This window comes from Papio anubis, chromosome 2 (assembly GCF_008728515.1).
Source record: "Papio anubis isolate 15944 chromosome 2, Panubis1.0, whole genome shotgun sequence".
Taxonomy (NCBI): domain Eukaryota; kingdom Metazoa; phylum Chordata; class Mammalia; order Primates; family Cercopithecidae; genus Papio; species Papio anubis.
This window is the reverse complement of record NC_044977.1, coordinates 97,241,764-97,259,793: the sequence shown is the minus strand read 5'-3', so window position 1 is coordinate 97,259,793 and position 18,030 is coordinate 97,241,764. Positions and strand designations below refer to the sequence as shown.

Sequence of the window (18,030 nt, the reverse complement as noted above, 5' to 3'; positions counted from 1 at the left end):
TAGTTCTTAAAAGGATGAAACTGATTTACAAGCGAAACACGTAGAACAGTGTCTGAAGAGTTGCAAATACTCACTAAATGTTAGCTGTTATTATTATTATACAGCCTTGCCCATTCTATTATGAGTCATTTCTAATGAATCTATTTTGACAATCGTGCTTTTAGTTGCCAGTAACGCCTTTTTGTTCTCTGATAACTTCTTTTTCCTGTCGGCCTTTCATAATTTATGAATGCAATACTTTTTCAAATCTTTGCAAAGGTTTTTATTAGAATATTCTCATTTTACTTTGCTGTTTCCTTGTGGGTCAGATTTTCATCATGGTGTCTGTCTGTCTCTATTGGTGCTCTTCAAATATCTGATGACCCTTGGTGGTTTCTCCACATTTTAGAAAGGGCTACATGGTTTCTGGTGGTCTACTTGCATTTGGGAAAGAAGGACCAGGTGACAAAAATGAGTAGCTTCCAGAGGTTTCCTCAGTCTTTGCCCCATCTTTTTTCATCTTGCCCTCCCATCTGAATGGGGACAGGGGTACGTAGACTGCATGTAACAGTGAATGTTTTTATTCAGGACATATGAGCAAGTGGCAGGCAAATCATCTGCAGGCCTCATGAAGACTCACATCAGAAGAGCCCCAAGGGCACAGATGCAGCATCTTTCCTCCCTGGGTATCACAGCCTTTCCTTGCATCCCCTTCTTATGGGTCATGGAAGTCCAGAATAACTTGGAGATCCCTCATGGTTCCAAAGCTCCTTCCCTAAGCTCCCACCCCAGTTTTCCTCATTTTGGGGAAGTTAATGAACTGCCCAGATGCCGGCCTGCTCCTGTTTCATTCCTGGCTGGAATGCCCTCCAACAGAGGGAGTGCTCTCACGATAGCTGGCTGTATCTGAAGGGGGCTGCGGCTTCTCTGCTCTGGTTCTCTGTCAACCCTTTCCTATTCTGCTATTTTACAAAAATTTCTCAAAACTATTTTTTGGTTAGCTGATGGCACTCTTTCATTTTCCAACATTTTTAATAGATGTATGCTTTTATGTTTCCTTTTGTTTAAATATGGTTTTTGAAGAGGCAGAGGCTAGTGGGGTATGCTCAAGTTAGGAAGTCCTACTAGATGATAATAAGTGTTAGGGATGTCTGACCCCCCTTCCCCATATAATGTCCACTAGGTCACTCCCAGAGATAGAATGCAGAACTGGACGAATCAGCAGGCCATCCAGCAATACTGGATGAAAGCCAGCTGGCTACATAGAGAAAGTCGGCTGGCTGGGAAGCATGGGAAAGTCCTCTGGCTTTCTGGGTCTCACTTCCGAACTGTGAAATACTGTGTCTTCAGAAGATCTTTTCTGATTGGGCATGGTGGCTCATACCTATATTCCCAACACTTTGGGAAGCTGAGCAGGAGAATTGCTTGAGCCCAGGAATTCGAAACCAGCCTGGGCAACATGGCTAAACCCTATCTCTACAAAAGAAAAACAAAAACAAAAGCAAAAAAAACTAGCCAGGCATGGTGGCGCACACCTGTAGTCCCAACTACTTAGGAAGCTGAGGTGGGAGGATCACTTGGGCCTGGGAGTCTAAGGCTGCAGTGAGCCCTGATGGTGCCATTGAACTCCACCCTGGGAGAGTGAGACCCTGTCTCAAAATAATAAACAAATAAATAAAATGACCTCTTCTGACTGTGGAGTAGCATGGTTGTATGTAAGGCTGGGGCATAGGCACAGTGAGATGAGGATGAGGGATTGAGGGATGCTATAAGCCACAGGTCAAGTAGGAATGTACTTCGTCAAGACACAAGCCTACAGTCTGCTATGTCAAGAACTTTTTTCCCTTCCCTTAATCATCTTTCATGATGGACTTTAGTCTGCCTTTATCTGTTTCCTGGAAGAAAAGTATACATGTGTATGTATTTCCAGTAACTAGTTAGTACTTGGTAGAAGTACATTTTAAAAAGCTATATTGAGAGACTTTGCTTTTTCCTTTAAAGCATTAATACTCTTGGCCCCCAGCTTTTTGTTTTGTTTGATTTTTATTTCCTGTATCTTTTTTCCCAAGTAAGACAGAACAGCCACAGCATTTATGAAGGACGTGCTAGGGTGATGTACCAGAAACCAGCAGCAAACTCACACTTCTCATCATGTGAACACTCATGATCCAAAGGAGTACATAGTTCATTTTAAAAAACAAAATAAAAAACTCAAAAATTATCTTGCAGGCTGAAGTTCTGTTATTAAATCACTCTGTGTAAAGATACATTAAATTTTTTAAAAGGGGGGGAACTCCATAAAAATATGCTACAAAGACACTTCAAGAATCGCTTCTTTGTTAATGGGCTTCTACTTATGCTTAGATTCTCTTATTAATTTTGATCTAGCTGCTCACACAGAGTTTTAATTTCTTCGGTCATTTCACAGACCAGCGGTTTCATGGTTCAATTTGTTTCAGGCAAAATGAGCTATTACAAAATATCCCAAAGTATTCTCAAGTTGGAAAAATTAATGAATTAAAATTGGGACAATTCTACATGATTGCTTCTTTTGTTCTAATCATAGAATGGAGCACTTTCCATATTTAAATAAGTTCTGTGATAGGATAATAGATACAATAAATAAGATAAATATAAATATCTTCCCATATCTGCTCACTTTCCCCTTGCATTCTTTGGAGCATCCAAAACCAATCACATTTTTAGATCCACGTTTAACTGATGTTTACTCTGTGGTCAATTAAATGCCGGGCTCAGGCACATGGTATCTTCCTTTCTTGGTAGTCACTCAAGGGAGTGGGTGCCATCCTCTGCATTTTCCTGATGACGTGGTACAGCTCTGAGGGTCCCACGCCCAGGTTATAAGGAGGTGCTTTAAGCACAGTCCGGCTTGGGTACAGAGTCTTTAACACTCCCAGTGGGCTCTTCCTTCAATCCAGAGGCTGACAAACCTTGGTGACAATAGCTGGCCCCTGGCATGCCTGCTTACTCACTAGTTTTCCTCAAATCAAATGCACAAACACAAACAAAAAATTTAATTATCGTAAATCTATAAAGTATTACTCTTCCCATTAAAAATAAAAAAAAAAAATTCATGAAGACTTGAAGTTGCAAAGAATGGCACCCTCAGCCCCTGCGCATGAGCTCCTTTAACAAGTGGGCATGGCTAACAGAGCTTGCTTCACGTCACAGGCCCTCTGGATCTCATCTTCCACCCTCACTCTCAGACAGGATCACCTGCCTAGATGTGGTATTTATCATTCCCATGTTTCTTTCCCCTTCATGTATTATGCCTAAATGATACATAATATTACTTTGCATATTTTAAAGCATTATGTTCATGGTAGAGTTGCCTGCCCAGGGCTCCAGGGTGATCTGGCCACAGACATGCTGGGGTGCTGATTCCCATGTCCTTGTGGGTTACCTCCCCAGCAGCCCTTATCCCTGTGTGCTGTAGAAATACCATCACCTGGCTACAGGCTGAAGGAATCCTGGTCTTTTCCCAGGTCATCCCTTCTTCTGTGTCCTTGGTCCTCAGAGGTACCACACTGGCTCTTTTCAAAATGGCACCCTGCCCCACCAGCGACCCTTAGCCAGCCCAAGGTGAGCGCTCAGGATATGTGATTATATTTACGTGCTTTTCCTTCAAGCTGATTTTTAAAAACATGCCTTAGTGTCCCTATTACAAACAATTAAACATGGACCACTGAAGTGGGCAGTAGATGCTCTAAAACAAATAAACAGACTACCAAGACTGTACCATGGTCTGTTGAGGATTTCAGCTCTGCTTCAGGCAAAATACAGGAACATTTTATTAGGAAGCATCACGCTGTGGCTGGTATTTGTTTCGTCTTAAGGCAAAATGACATCTTCTACCCCATCCCAGAAGCAAACACACTTTGCCCTGCCCTTCCACAGCAGGGCCTCAGAGCCTCAACTGCATCCTTCTGAGTGCTCAAGTCAGCTGTTAGATTATGGCTGTTCCAACCCCAAACACTGGACCTCACAAATAATGAGTGCTCAATGCAGGTAGAATCCTACACAGGGTACAGTCACAGTTCCCAAGCTATGCCCAGAGGCACCCCTGGGAACTGCAGCAAACTCACAGAGGTGCCACCGATATTTTAAATTTTTGAGAGAAACACAGCAAAACTTTACATCTGTCAGAGAGAAGCAGAACCCATAATTAGCCTTTCTCCTTTCTCCACACTGGAAGCTTTTGGTCTAATACCTAGTGAAGTGAAACTTACTGAGGGAAAATGGTTTGGACAGGAGGAACAAGAGAAAGATCATCTGGGCACATGGGGAAGTAGGGGGCTGGGCTGGGCCCATGTGGGTCCAACAGCAAGAGCTCAGGGCAGCAGGAGAGGACCGGCTACTCCAAGTCTATGGGAAAGAGAAAGGCAAATGTGGCCTATCACCAAATAGGGCTGGAGCAGGCGAAAGCTGTGGAGCTGATGGATGGGACAACCCTGTGCCCCTGAAGATGGGAAGAAGCATTTTCCTGTACTTAACACCCTGACCTTATTCCAAATTCAAGGCAAATGGAATAGTAATATTTTAGATTAGCCACACTTTATTTTAAATAGGCTTGGTCAGCTTACCTATAAGCTTAACTACAAATATCACCTGATTGCTACTGGAACATGTAATTTTCATTCCAAATGAATGATTTATAACAGACTCTTTCACCTTAATAAACATTCAGAGTACCTGTGGTAGACACACCCTAGGGTAAGTCCTAGGCCCTGCTCCCCCCACCACACAATGATTCCCATATCCTGGTAACCATACCTTGTATAACCCCCTCCCCTCCTGGAGTATAAGCAGGAGCTGGGACTTGCTTCTCATCAACAGCATGTAGAAAAGGGGATGGTCACTCCCATGATAGGTTATGTTATATGACAAGGGTGAAGAGATGTTTTCAGATGTAATTAAGGTCCCTATTCAGCTGACTTTTAAGTTAACCAAAAAGGAGATTATCCATAGTAAGCCAGACTTAATAAACAAGCAGCCATTTAAAAGAGGGCCTCGGATGTTCCTGAGGCCAGAGACTCTGAGCAGAGACACTCTGTATAGGTGGCTTTGTATAAGTAAGTGTCATGCTGTGAGAGGGCCTATGGAGAGGGATACATGGCAAGAAACTGTAGGTGGCCTCCAGGAGCTAAGAGCAGCCTCTGGACAACAACCAGCAAGAAAATGCCGAACACAGCCTAAAGGCCACAAGGAGATGAATTCCACTAACATCCTCAGAGAGCTTAAAGCAGAACTTTCTCCAGTTAAGCCTCTGATGAGACCAAACACCCAGCTGACATCTTGGATTGCAGCCTGCTAACACCCTGAGCAGGGGACCCAGTTAAGCTGTGTTGGAACTCTGGATCCACAGAAACTGCGAAATAACAAATGTGGACTATTTTAACCCATCATATTTGTGGTAATTTGTTACAGAGCAACAGAAATCTAATACAGCAGCCAAGTGTGATGGCTCATCCCTGTAATCCCAGCATTTGACGAGGCTGAGGTGGGAGAATCGCTTGAGCCCAGGAGTTTGAGACAGCCTAGGCAACATAAAAAGACTCCATCTCTACCACAAAAAAAAAAAAAAAAAAAATTAGCTGGGCATGGTGGTATGCACCTGTGGTCTCAGGTACTCAGGAGGCTAAGATGGAAAGATCATTTGAACCCAGGAAGTTGAGGCTGCAATGAGCCACTGCATTCCATCTTGGGTGACAGAGCAAGAATCTGTTCCATAAAAAACAAACAAACAAACAAACAAAAAAAAACAGGAAAAGAAAAAAAGCAAAACTAATATAGTATCAATCTATAAATTATTTATGCTACATTCTTAGTGTATACATGAAACATGATGAACACATGAAATAGCTGAGCAGAAATTAGTTACAAAACTTTTTAGTTTCAATTAAACACAAATTTAGAAAATGTTTAAGATCTCCACCATAATTTTCATTGGCAAGTTGATCTAACATGTCCTTTTAATCCTAAACAAATCCAAATTCCCGCGTGTGTGTTGCCTAGCTTTTCTGGCAAATTACTCCTAGTTCTTCAGGATTTTGGTGACTTTTAAGAAATGCTACCCTTTGATAAACTGTAAACACCTGAGTCCCAAGCAATCCTACCTGGAGGAATTCTGGGGCAAGAGGGTGTTACATTTTAATTAGAGGAAGGACCCATGGATTCCTAAAGCAGTCCACGGGGAAAAGGGCAGAAGTGATGTGACAATAGCCACTTGGGCCAGAAGTCCCACTGACCATCCATGAACTTACTGTGTTATGACTTTGAAGACTCAAAGCTTTCTGTTAATTTATGAGAAACTGGTAAATTATTCAACTGTAGTTTTCTCCTTTTCTTTTTTTCTTTTTCTTTTTTTTTTTTTTGAGACAGGGTCTCACTCCATCACCCAGGCTGGAGTACAGTGGCGCGATCTCAGCTCCCTGCAGCCATGCTCTGCCAGGTTCAAATGATCCTCCCACCTCAGCTGGGACCACAGGAGTGCGCTATCACACCCGGCTAATTTTTGTATTTTTTGTAGAGACGAGGTCTCCCTCCCTATGTTGCCCAGGCTAGTCTTGAACTCCTCAGCTCAAGTGATCTACCCACCTCAGCCTCCCAAAGTGCTGGTATTAGAGGCATGAGCCACTGCACCCAGCCTGTAGTTTTTTCCAAATAGCTAAAATGTCAACCTAAAATATATACTTATCATTACCTAATTATTGACAAATGAATCTCATATTGCTAGATCTTCCTCTGCTCCTTTGCCAAAAGTAATTACCTACTTCTTTGAACCTGAAAAGAAAAACAATTTTCCTTTAATTTACTCCAAGTTGCATAGTAGTTAAGGTGAAATAATTATTTTAACCATTCTTGAAAGTATACTGTGAAAAGGAAGGGGAAAAAATGAAAGAAATCATCACCCCAGAGCTGGGCCCTATCAGTATGAAAGCAGGCTAACCACAGACCGCTACTGTGATGGACATAAACATGTCCACAATTCCCAGTTCTAGAATGGCAGCTCCCAGGGCAGCGGGAAGAATCCCATCTGCATGGCAACCACTCCATGCCATCTTCCGGCACCTCGGGAACAGGCCTCCGGAATGACGCCAGCCTCTGCTCCTGTGGGGCTGTATCTTGAGCAGACTGCACATCATCCATGCTGAGTCACAGCCTTCACAGCAGTCAGGGGAGACATCAAAAGCACAGGACGTGCAACTGTTCTCACTCACCACATTCAGCTCATTTACAAAACATCGGGCTATAAATATCATGACGACATTTTTTAGAGGCGCATTTTCAAGTGTTGTGAGCCAATACTGAAATAGGGGCAAAAAAGAAGCCATCATCACCTATTTACTGATTCTAATTTTGAAACAACAGTCACATTCTTATTCTGCTAAAGTATGAGCACATGGAGAACTGCCTTCTGTACGCATATGACTGACAGAAACACCAGTTATGAATGGCTTTCATGATGAATTGCATGCCACCAATTCATGATAAAGCATGCAGAACTCACTATAAAGCAAACTGCTGCTTTCTACCCTAGTTACCCACAGAGCTGGGCTGTTTCCTTTTAGAAAGTCAAAATTAGTTCACAACTCTACAGCAGAAAAGATGACATGAGCACTAAGTTCCATTTACGACATTCCAAACTCCCTCTCCATCTTTGGAAATGGGCATTTTTACACGACAGCGCCAGCTGATCATATGATTGCCAACTGAACACCTGAGAAAGTCACTGGGTTATTCCTTGTCCATTTAGTGATGAGAATACCAAAGCAAAAGTTACCAGACTTGCCCAAGCTTGCATGGCTTTTCTGTGACAGCATGCAGACTGGAATTCAGACCTCAGATTCATGAACTCCCCGAATGCTGGTTAAACTCCCTTGACTTAAGGAGACTGCCAAATTGATCGGAAGTGCTCTAACCCCAAATATGTTTCTCTCCCTAACCTGTACTTCTCTGACTCCCAGGGACAGGCAAGGCCTATCCCTTAGAATCTTTCCCTAGGATAACAGGGCTGCCTCAAGCAGCAGTGCATGTATCACCTTCTTTGGAAGTATAGATGCAAATATGGGATCACCAGGTCAAGGAGAATGATGTCACTGTAGTGCACACCCACCACAAGCTCAGTACTAAGATAACACAGAGAAGAAACACTCTGGTTGTAGCCCAGAGATTACAATGCAGCATGACAGTGCCAACAAAGGACAGCTTCACCATGGTGGTGATCCATAAGGTGAGTCTTTAAAAGGAGGAGAAATTGTCCAGGAGGACACGTGGACAATAGGGAACCAGCAAGGTGAAGAGAATGTGCAAAGGTAAAAGAACACAGGGTGTTCTAGGAACAGGGTACAGTTCCAGTGGCCAGAGCCCATGTGGGGCTTTGCAGGGGCATTAGGCTGCAGGCATAGCCACATGGAGGGGCTGGGGTTTCTCTTGAGTCATGTGGAGCTGTTAAAAATTTTGAGCAGGACCATAACATGGAGTCATATTGGTATTTGGGATAGTAAGCTGTGGCAGCAAAAGGAAAACTGGAGTGGAGCGAGGAGAGAGTGGAGGTAGGGAGGTCAGTCAGAGGTCTGTGGTAGGAGTCCAGGGAGGAAAGGATGAGAGTACATCAACATACTCCTAAGAAAGCTTCATTCAAAAAATACTGGTGGTCTAGATATCATGTGGAGTCCTAAGTTAGGCATTTGAATTCTTAACCCTGACAAAGAAAATCCAAAAATACAGCTTGTTACCAGAATTAGCAGTTCTTGGTCATAGAGAGTTCTCAAATGATGTAAAAGAAGAATTTCAAATCTTTTAAAAGCAGATTTATTAAAATATTAATTAATCCTAGAGATTTAAGTTGTATTATACATCCTTAAGATAATTTCTGTAATTTTTAAAGTACAAAATGAAAATAAGGACATAAGGGAAACCAGCAGTATACACGGTGATTTTGAAAATGGGTTTTTCAACTTAGGGCTTGCTCTTGTATTTCACTTCCCGACCTGCTCCTTTCATACTGCCTTACATTTTACTTACTGCCCAGTTTAAAATACACAAAAGACGCATAAAGATTGTCTGATGAATGAAGAAGCCAAGCCTGCGATCTGAAACCTGGGAGGCCTCAGTGTTCTCTGACTTCACCGAACAGACTGCAGTGGATGCCCTGCACTGAGCTCAGGATAGGATCACTCTCCTGCCAACTTTTTACTTTTACTTTCTGGCTGGTGATGCGAGGATACAGGACTACGGTGTAAAAGTGTTTACCTTGGCCAGGCACAGTGGCTCACATCTGTAATCCCAGCACTTTGGGAGACTCACATGGGTGGAACACTTGAGGTCAGGAGTTCGAGATCAGCTTGGCCAACATGGTGAAATCCCATCTCTACTAAAAATACAAAAGATCAGCCTGGGTGTGGTGGTGTGCGCCTGTAGTCACAGCTACTTGGGAGGCTGAGGTGGGAGAACAGCTTGAACCCGGTAGAAAGAGGTTGCAGTGGGTCAAGATCGTGCCACTGCACTCCAGCCTGGGCAACAGAAACCCTGTCTCAAAAAGTGCTGTACCTCTAGATATTTGCTGACTAGTCACGACATCTGTGCAACACCAGTATTTTCCTGCTTTCAGGGTACCTTAACCATGAACAGTACCTAAAGTTAATTTAACACACACATTATCACTACCACTGCTAGCACCACTGCCTAATAAAAAATCCAGCATTCATGGAGTAGAAATGAAAATGAAGGAGTCTATGAAGCTGTGCTGTTAGGAAATAAAAGGAAGTGTCTGGGCACAGGGGCTCATGTCTGTAATCCCAGCACTTTGGTAGACAGAAGCGGGTGGATCAGTTGAGTCCAGGTGTTCAAGATCAGCCTGGGCAACGTGGCGAAACCCAGTCTCTAGAAAATATAGACAAATTAGTAGGGCATGGCATGCATCTTTTGTCCCAGCTACTTGTGGGGCTGAGGTAGTAGGATCACTTGAGCCTGGGAAGCGGAGGTTGCAGTGAGCCAAGACTGCACCACTGTACTCTAGCCTGGGTGACAGAACGACCCTGTTTCAATAAAAATAAGAACAGAAAAAGAAAGAAGAAACAAAAGGAAGCACTATTCTTACTCCTCTGTAGCCAAGGGTCTATGTGTTTCAGAATCTTGTTTATCCAGATATAAAATACAGTTCATGTTACTTACAGTTAATTACTGCAAGGAACTGGAATGAATTTTTACCAGTTACTTTTAATAAACAATAAAAGAACAACTGCAACCAACCATAAGCATATGCATATTCCATGACTAAACTGCAATCAACCCATCTGGGGTTAATGTTGTGTTAACAAAATATAGAGTGAAGAAAAGCATCATCAAAGCTAAGGGTCTACTCAAGTGTTTTAAGAGGATTTGACTTTTTATGACTTTTTATATTACATTTGAATATTGTTCTTTCTTTTTTCAGCAGTATTATTCCTGAAGACCCAAACTTTAAGAAAACTGTAAGGAGGATGTAAGTGATTTGAGTCCTTCATTTGTGTTAAATGAGAAGTTTGGACTGTTTCTTCCCACTGAAATGGGATATCATGCCAATCGCTTTGGAAAATGAATGATAAAACATATTACATTTTGTGAGATTACCTTTTACTTCCCTTACGAAATCTTCCATATTTAACATAAGATGACAGAAAGGTAAAACAAGGGAACAAGGATTTTGTACAAGTTTTGTTTAACTGTATTTTACTAAGAAGTTGTTGCAAAAATTTCTCTATGTGATTTTATTTATTTATTTTTTAGAGACAGAGTCTCTCTGTGTCACCCAGGCTGGAGTACAGTGGTGCAGTTATAGCTCACTGCATCCTTGAATTCCTGGGCTTAAGAGATCCTCTTGCCTCAGCCTCCAAGTAGCTGGGACTACAGGTATGCACTACCACGCCTGGCTTCTATGTGATTTTAAATGTCCTATTACTGCTATTTAAAAAGTTTGTTTTAAAATATTATATTGGTCTTGCTGGCCCTGTATCTGATTCTGCGAGGCAGTACTATTTGAATTTCATTACCTAGATTGCAATGGAACCTTTTATGACTACAATATTATGAGTTTTCTGTGTTTATATTTTCTTAAAAAATAAGACATTCCAAGTCTGCAGCATAATAAACTATTTTGATGTGCTCTTAAAAGCCGTAAGAACGCACGGATATACCTTTTCAACCAGGGTGCAGTTTATGTAACTAGCAAGAAGTTAACATTACCAAGTCCATTCCAACTTACTCAGCTGTAGGGTACGTAACTGAACACTCAGAAAATCCATGCTAGCTCAAGGCATTTAGTTGCATGAGAAAATATACTTTGAATACAGTGCAGTATTTATGAATAAGATTTTCTGTGAACGTTTTCAGATGGAGAATATGATTCTAAGTGGTCTGAAGTATAACTTTTGTCTGATAATTCCTGAATAAATGACTGCAGTTCTGATAACATGGCAAGCAGAAGATAGCACCTTCCTCACGGGCTTGCCTATAAGAAAAGTTCCATAATAGCAGAATGACAAGGTCCTTCAGCAAATCCCTGGTATGTGTACACTTTTTTGGTGCACTGAAAATCAAATTATTACTTCCATAATTATGTCTACAGCCTTAGGCGTTACCCATTTTGATTTGCTAGTGTACATAAATGTAGAGACACTGTGGGGAACTGGTCATGGAAAACTGGACATGTACAAATACAGTATGATTAAAGAAGTTAATCAAGAATTTACTGGAAGCTACACTGAGAATCAGAGCAAGGCACAACCCACTCTGGTATCATAGCTAATATCATCTTTATGGTCCATAATTTTCCTGTAAGAGAAACTTGCCTCCCCATTTTCTTTACGGCCCTTCAAAAGCAAATCATCTGATTTTGACAACTATTTTGCAGCTGAGGGCTAATTATTCTTTGAGAGACATAGTAAATGGGTACTCGATGGAAGCAGATGAAGAGAGATTTAATCCTTCAGAAGCCCAAGAGAATATGAGGAGAGTTGAGCTCAATTCTGAATAGACACTATATTTTTCTTTGGTTCTTTGTCCTTTAATCAAATCAATGGAAATGAAGCTGAAGTGCCTCTCAGAGCAGGGCTGGCAGGAGTCCTTCCACAGGGCTCCTGTGGTGCTGCTTCTCTCTCTGGAGTGATGCCACTGTCATGGTGCTTAGAACAGTGGAAAATTCATACTTTAGCTACAAACAAGCAGATGGTTTCAACTCCAATAGAGGGCCATTTGAAAATGCCTCAGCCTGTATTTTGGGGCTCAGGAACAACTGCATTTTGGAGCTACTGTTTTGCAGAGAAATCAGTTTCAGGCGGATTAGCTGTGTGCTAACCAACCATTTCTTTCTGAGACTGCCACTGTGTTAGGATGTAATTAACTCTAAAAGACTTAGTCTTTTCTCTCTCTCTACAGTTACGCTGTTTGATTTGAGCTCCCTGCATCTGTGGATAGGATAGGGCCTAAGCATCACAAAGGGGAAGTTTTAAAAAAACATATTTTTATATATTTTAAAATAAATATATATTTATATTTAATATAAATATAAATATTTATATGCAAATATTTGTATTTAAAGATATATAATATATATTTTTATTTTATATTTTATATATTTGTATTTAAATATATAAAAGTTATATATTTTATATATTTGTATTTAAATATTTTATATATTTGTATTTAAATATATTTTATATATATATATTTTAAACCGACAAGTCCAAATAATAAGGGTATCTGGATAGTTTTAAACGGACATCTGATGACTCAAGTAAGATTCCTGAAGCTAGGGATAGAAAACAACCAGGTCTTCAACCAAAAGTGAAAATCAAACCCCCTCTGCCCTCTCCTACGATGATGCTATCTTGGTACCACTTAACCACTCTCTAACCAAGCACACAGGGCTTGACAGGAGTGTGCGGGGCAGTGGGACAAAGTGTTGGTATCAGAGACAGATCAGGAATGCGGATGCAGTCGGTTTGAGGAGTGGAAAAGGAGGGGACTAGAGATAACTGCCAAGACTTGTGGCTGTTGACCATCCCAGGTGCCCACTCTGAGGGTGGCTGAACACACCATTGCCTGCACTGCACCGGGCCAGTTGCCCTGGCACATTCTCACACTTCCTCTCCCAACCCCGCAAAGCTGTTCCCATTCCAGAGTGCGCCCTGGCACTTCCGAAGCAACTGCTCATCTCCATAGGTAGGGCTGCCTAAATCTTTGACATCACTTCTCGTTCACAGTCATTCTTTTTTAATCAAATGAAACAAACTAACTCTGTATTCCCTGCCTTGTTTGAACAATGGAAAGTATGTGTGCTGTGATCTCAAAAAAATCTTCTCTAGGGTAGAGCAATATAAGAGCCTGTACTTGGAGATAAAACAATCTCGATGTGGCCAGGCACGGTGGCTCACGCCTGTAATCCCAGCACTTTGCGGGAGGCCAAGGCAGGAGGATCACTTGAGGTCAGGAGTTGGAGACCAGCCTGGCCAACATGGTGAAACCCCGTCTCTACTAAAAATACAAAAATTAGCCAGGCATGGTGGCACATGCCTGTAGTTCCAGCTACTCAGGAGGCCAAGGCAGGAGAATCACATGAACCCAGGAGGCGGAGGTTGCAGTAAGCCACGATCATCCCACCTGCACTCAAGCCTGGGCGACAAAGCAAGACTCCATTAAAAAAACAAAAAAAACAAAAAAACAAAAAAAACCCCACAAAAAACAAAAAACAATCTCTACGTGGAAGAGACAGTTCTGCTTCTCAAAGCTCTGTCATCCTCCACTCTCTCTTCCTGTTTCTTCTCACCCTACTTTTTACTTCTCTCTGCCTACGTCTATGGAAGAGGCCACAGGAGAGAACAGACAGAAGTTCTCTCTTCCCTAGGCTGCATTTACTTTTTGATTCCAGTTCTGATTTCTTTCAAATCAACTGCTCAGTGTATTCTGGCACCAAAAGGGTAGATTTATCTTTTAAGCTTGAGCCCCAAAAGAGATATCCAACAGGAGCCTCATAATTTTTGTTAGAAGGCCACTGCTCAGTGACCTGACACCACTCTTCATTTCCAGAAATTCATTCAAAATCCAAACTAGTTTTGGCTAATTAGCCTTCAAAACGACCTGTTTCTGGTTAAAATACAGTGGGATAGCAAATATTTTTAAGGAATCACAGGTTTGGGAGGGATCTGAGACTGCTTCTTGCCAGAAAGCAGGTAAATTTCCAAAGAAAGTGGTTTCTTCTTTTCTGGAAGATCTCTAAGAATGGAGTATTAAAACCAGCCATCTCCAAGCGTGGAAATATTTTATATCCCGATGGTCCATAATTTCTTTGTTATACTCAGTTAAGAATTTTGTGTTATTTATACCCATGTGCTCTGTTCATTCTGCATCTTCCTAATTGGTATGATGGAAAAGCCACAGACTTGGAGTCACTGACCTGGGCCTAACTCTACTTCCTCACCCTGTATGGTTGTTCCTGTCATCGTGCCTTTTTTTGTTTGTTTGCTTTTGAGACAGGGTCTCACTCTGTGACCCAGGCTGGAGTGCAGTGGCATGATCTCAGCTCATTGCGACCTCCGCCTCCTGGGTTCAAGAGATTCTCGTGACTGAACCTCCTGAGTAGCTGGGATTACAGGCATGCACCACCACACACGGCTCATTATTTTGTATTTTTAGTAGAAACGGGGTTTCACCATGCTGGCCAGGCTGGTCTTGAACTCCTGACCTCAAGTGATCTGCCTGCTTTGGCCTCCCAAAGTACTGGAATTACAAGCGTAAGCCATCGTGCCCGGCTGTGCCCATTTTACAGAGGAAGAAACTGAGGCCCAGAGAGGTTTGGTAACTTGCCCAAGGTTACTTAGTAATGGTGAAAGCTGGTATTTTAAAGACATGTATATCTGATTCCAACAGCCATTTTATCAACACCAAGACACGCAAAACACCTACCCTGCTCCTGGTGGATTTTGATTATGTCCTCAGCAAACCAAAATGCTTCACTTAAAGGCTAATGTTTTAGTACAGACTGTGAATTAAAATGACAGTTCTTATTTTTTCTTTCTTTCTTTCTTTTTTTTTTTTTTTTTTTTTTTTTTTAGAGACGGAGTCTTGCTCTGTCACCCACGCTGGAGTGCTATGGCCCAATCTCAGCTCACTGCAACCTCCACCTCCTGGGTTCAAGCGATTCTCCTGCCTCAGCCTCCCAAGTAGCTGGGATTACAGGTACACACCACCATGCCTAGCTAATTTTTGTATTTTTAGTAGAGATGGGGTTTCACCATGTTGGCCAGGCTGGTCATGAACTCCTGACCTCAAGAGATCTGCCTGCTTCGGCCTCCCAAAGTGCTGGGATTACAGGCATGAGCCACCGTGCCTGGCCAAAAAATGACAATTCTTTAGAGAGTTTCCCTGATTATAACTGTGAAATCACACATCATTCTCATAGAAGTGATTTGTGGACAGATATCCTGGATAAAGTTTAAATAACCTAGGCTGATGTTGTTAAAGATGGTTTTCCACAACAGACACTTTAAAAAGTGAACTCATTAGTCCAAGAAGTTTAAAAAAAAAAAAAGTCAACCTGGATTTATTCTATCTCTAATCAAAACAATATTTCTCACATATGAAAGTAGAGGGGTTGCAGTTGTATCTTCCAGACATTTGGCAGTTCATTTTCTCTTGTGCCTGTGACTAAAACCAGACTTGCAAATTTAAAATATGCCTATCTTTTTTCAGAAATATTCAAACAAAAAGTGTCTACAAATCTATGCATACACTAATTAAAGCAACTTGGATGAAGAACTGGGGAGAATCCTGAGATCCAATTATTTTCCTAATAACAAATAATATAAGATTCTTTCCAAACTGGTTTGGGAGAGAGATCAAATGGTTAGTTATACTCTTGATAACAGTTAGTTGGCAGATAATAACTGCCTTGTAGATTCTATCTAAAAGAATAGCCATCAAAAATAAAAATACAAAACTCAAAAATTTATGGAGGAAAAATTCACTTGTTCTCAACCATATTTTTATTAATAGGAAAATACAACATTAAACAGAATTCTGAAAAGAAAAGGAAGAGAAGATGTATTTGTCAACTAAAATTCACAGTTCAGTGGCATTTTAGCAGGTCTGATATTTTGCTTTTTGCTTTCCCACTACTTACTTGTGAGGCCTTGTTCATATAATTTTATCTCATTTGTAAATGGAATTACCAAGGACATCTGGTTAAACACCCAGAAAACACGACATAGTCAGAACCCAATACTAAATCTGATTTAGTATTGGTTATCCTGAAAATCCACAGGATCCCCCATCCAAGTTTAGAGATTATTGTCAATCATCAACCATCCTGGGGAGGAAAGTCCATTTGGTCAATGCAATGGATCAAAAGATGAGTTATTTCAAACATCCATTCTGTGTACCTAACAATCACCTCATTAACTTATTTATGCCAACAAAAACCCTTCTGGTGTCATTTCCAATTTCAATGGGATTTTAAAAGGAAGGTAAACTCTAATTTAGAAGCTATGTGTCCAACACTGTGCTAGGCACCTTCACACAGTGATACAGGAGTTAAGAAGAAATTACTTAGGCAGATAGTGAGGGTACAGAAGTCCTTGGTAAGGTTTTCCTTTTAATGAAATGCAGTTCCAAATCATTTTCTAACAAAGAGCAGCCTGTAAAGCTGAGCTGCAGACAAAGACAAGCAAGCTGGGAGCTTGCACGGGTAAATGCCAGAAGGAAAGAACTACCTGGGACTAGACATGTTCAAAATGGTGGCTCCATCTTCCCTTCTCTGCCAACCACATGTGTAGTAAGAAGGAGACAAGATGGCGCTGGCCAAGGGGAAAGTTCATATGCATAATAAGATTAGGGTGGGGCCACCAGCCTTCCCCACGGCTATGCAATTGTCACACCTGACTGAACCAATCTGTGAGCCCTACCTAAATCAGACACTGCCTCCTCAAGCCAGACGATAACGTCCTGCGCATCCACTGCTGGCTGGCCTTTTCCTTTCGGAAGTCCCCTCTCTTTTACTAGAGAGAGAGCTGTTTTCCTCTCTTTCTTCCTGTTTTCCTTTCTCTTTCTTTCTCTTTCTTCTGCCTATTAAACCTCCACTCCTAAACTCCTTGTGTGTGTTCATGTCCTAAATTTTCTTGGTGCAAGACGATGAACCCCAGGTATTTACCCCACACAATGTAGCCACTTCAACAGTGCTTTTATTTAAAGTCAAACATAAACTGCTATGTTGTGACCTGACAGGTCTATTCTTATAGGCTGTGTGAAGATTAACAAAGATAATGGATTGCTAGTGCTCTACGAACAGCAAAATTAAATAAAATAAATGTTAAATATTATTTTACTTCAGGTCACATGGAGGTTCAATTCCATACATTCCCATTGAAATTGGAAATGGCACCAGAAGGGTTTTTGTCTCACCAAGGCTCCCTCCCTCAGCTCTAAGCTTACAGTCTATGGTCTAAAGAGGCTTCGAGGATGGTTCGATAACAGCAATGATATCAAAGTCCAAAGAACTGTCTTGGATGTTAAACTGGAGGTACTAAGGTGGTAAAGAATTGTAAGGAAGGCCAGGAGTAGCCGCTCACGCCTGTAATCCCAACACTTTGGGAGGCGGCGGACAGATCACGAGGTCAGGAGTTCAAGACCGGCCTGGCCAACATGGTGAAACTCCATCTCTACTAAAAATACAAAAATTAGCTGGGCGTGGTGGCGGGCACCTGTAATCCCAGCTGCTCGGGAGGCTGAGGCAGGAGAACCGTCTGAACCCGGGGGGCAGAGGTTGCAGTGACCCGAGATAGTGCTACTGTACTCCAGCCTAGGCGACAGGGTGAGACTCTTTCTCAAAACAAAAAACCAAACCAAAACAAACAGACAAACAACTGGAAGGAAAACTTAGCCAAAGGGCTAGATCTTTATTGGCTGTAACTTAGGCAGGGAGAGGTAGCCAAGAGAATATGGGACTTTAGGCCAGAGACCTGGGTGTGCAGCATGGGCTTTTTCAAGGTGCTGAAG

The 18,030-nt window shown here is 41.8% G+C and overlaps 1 protein-coding gene across 3 annotated transcripts in view; it reads right to left on the bottom strand.

Annotated features, from left to right (window-relative positions):
- Positions 1-18,030, bottom strand: part of ANO10 (anoctamin 10) — a 246,921-nt gene that overhangs the window by 32,354 nt on the left and 196,537 nt on the right. The window lies entirely within an intron of this gene.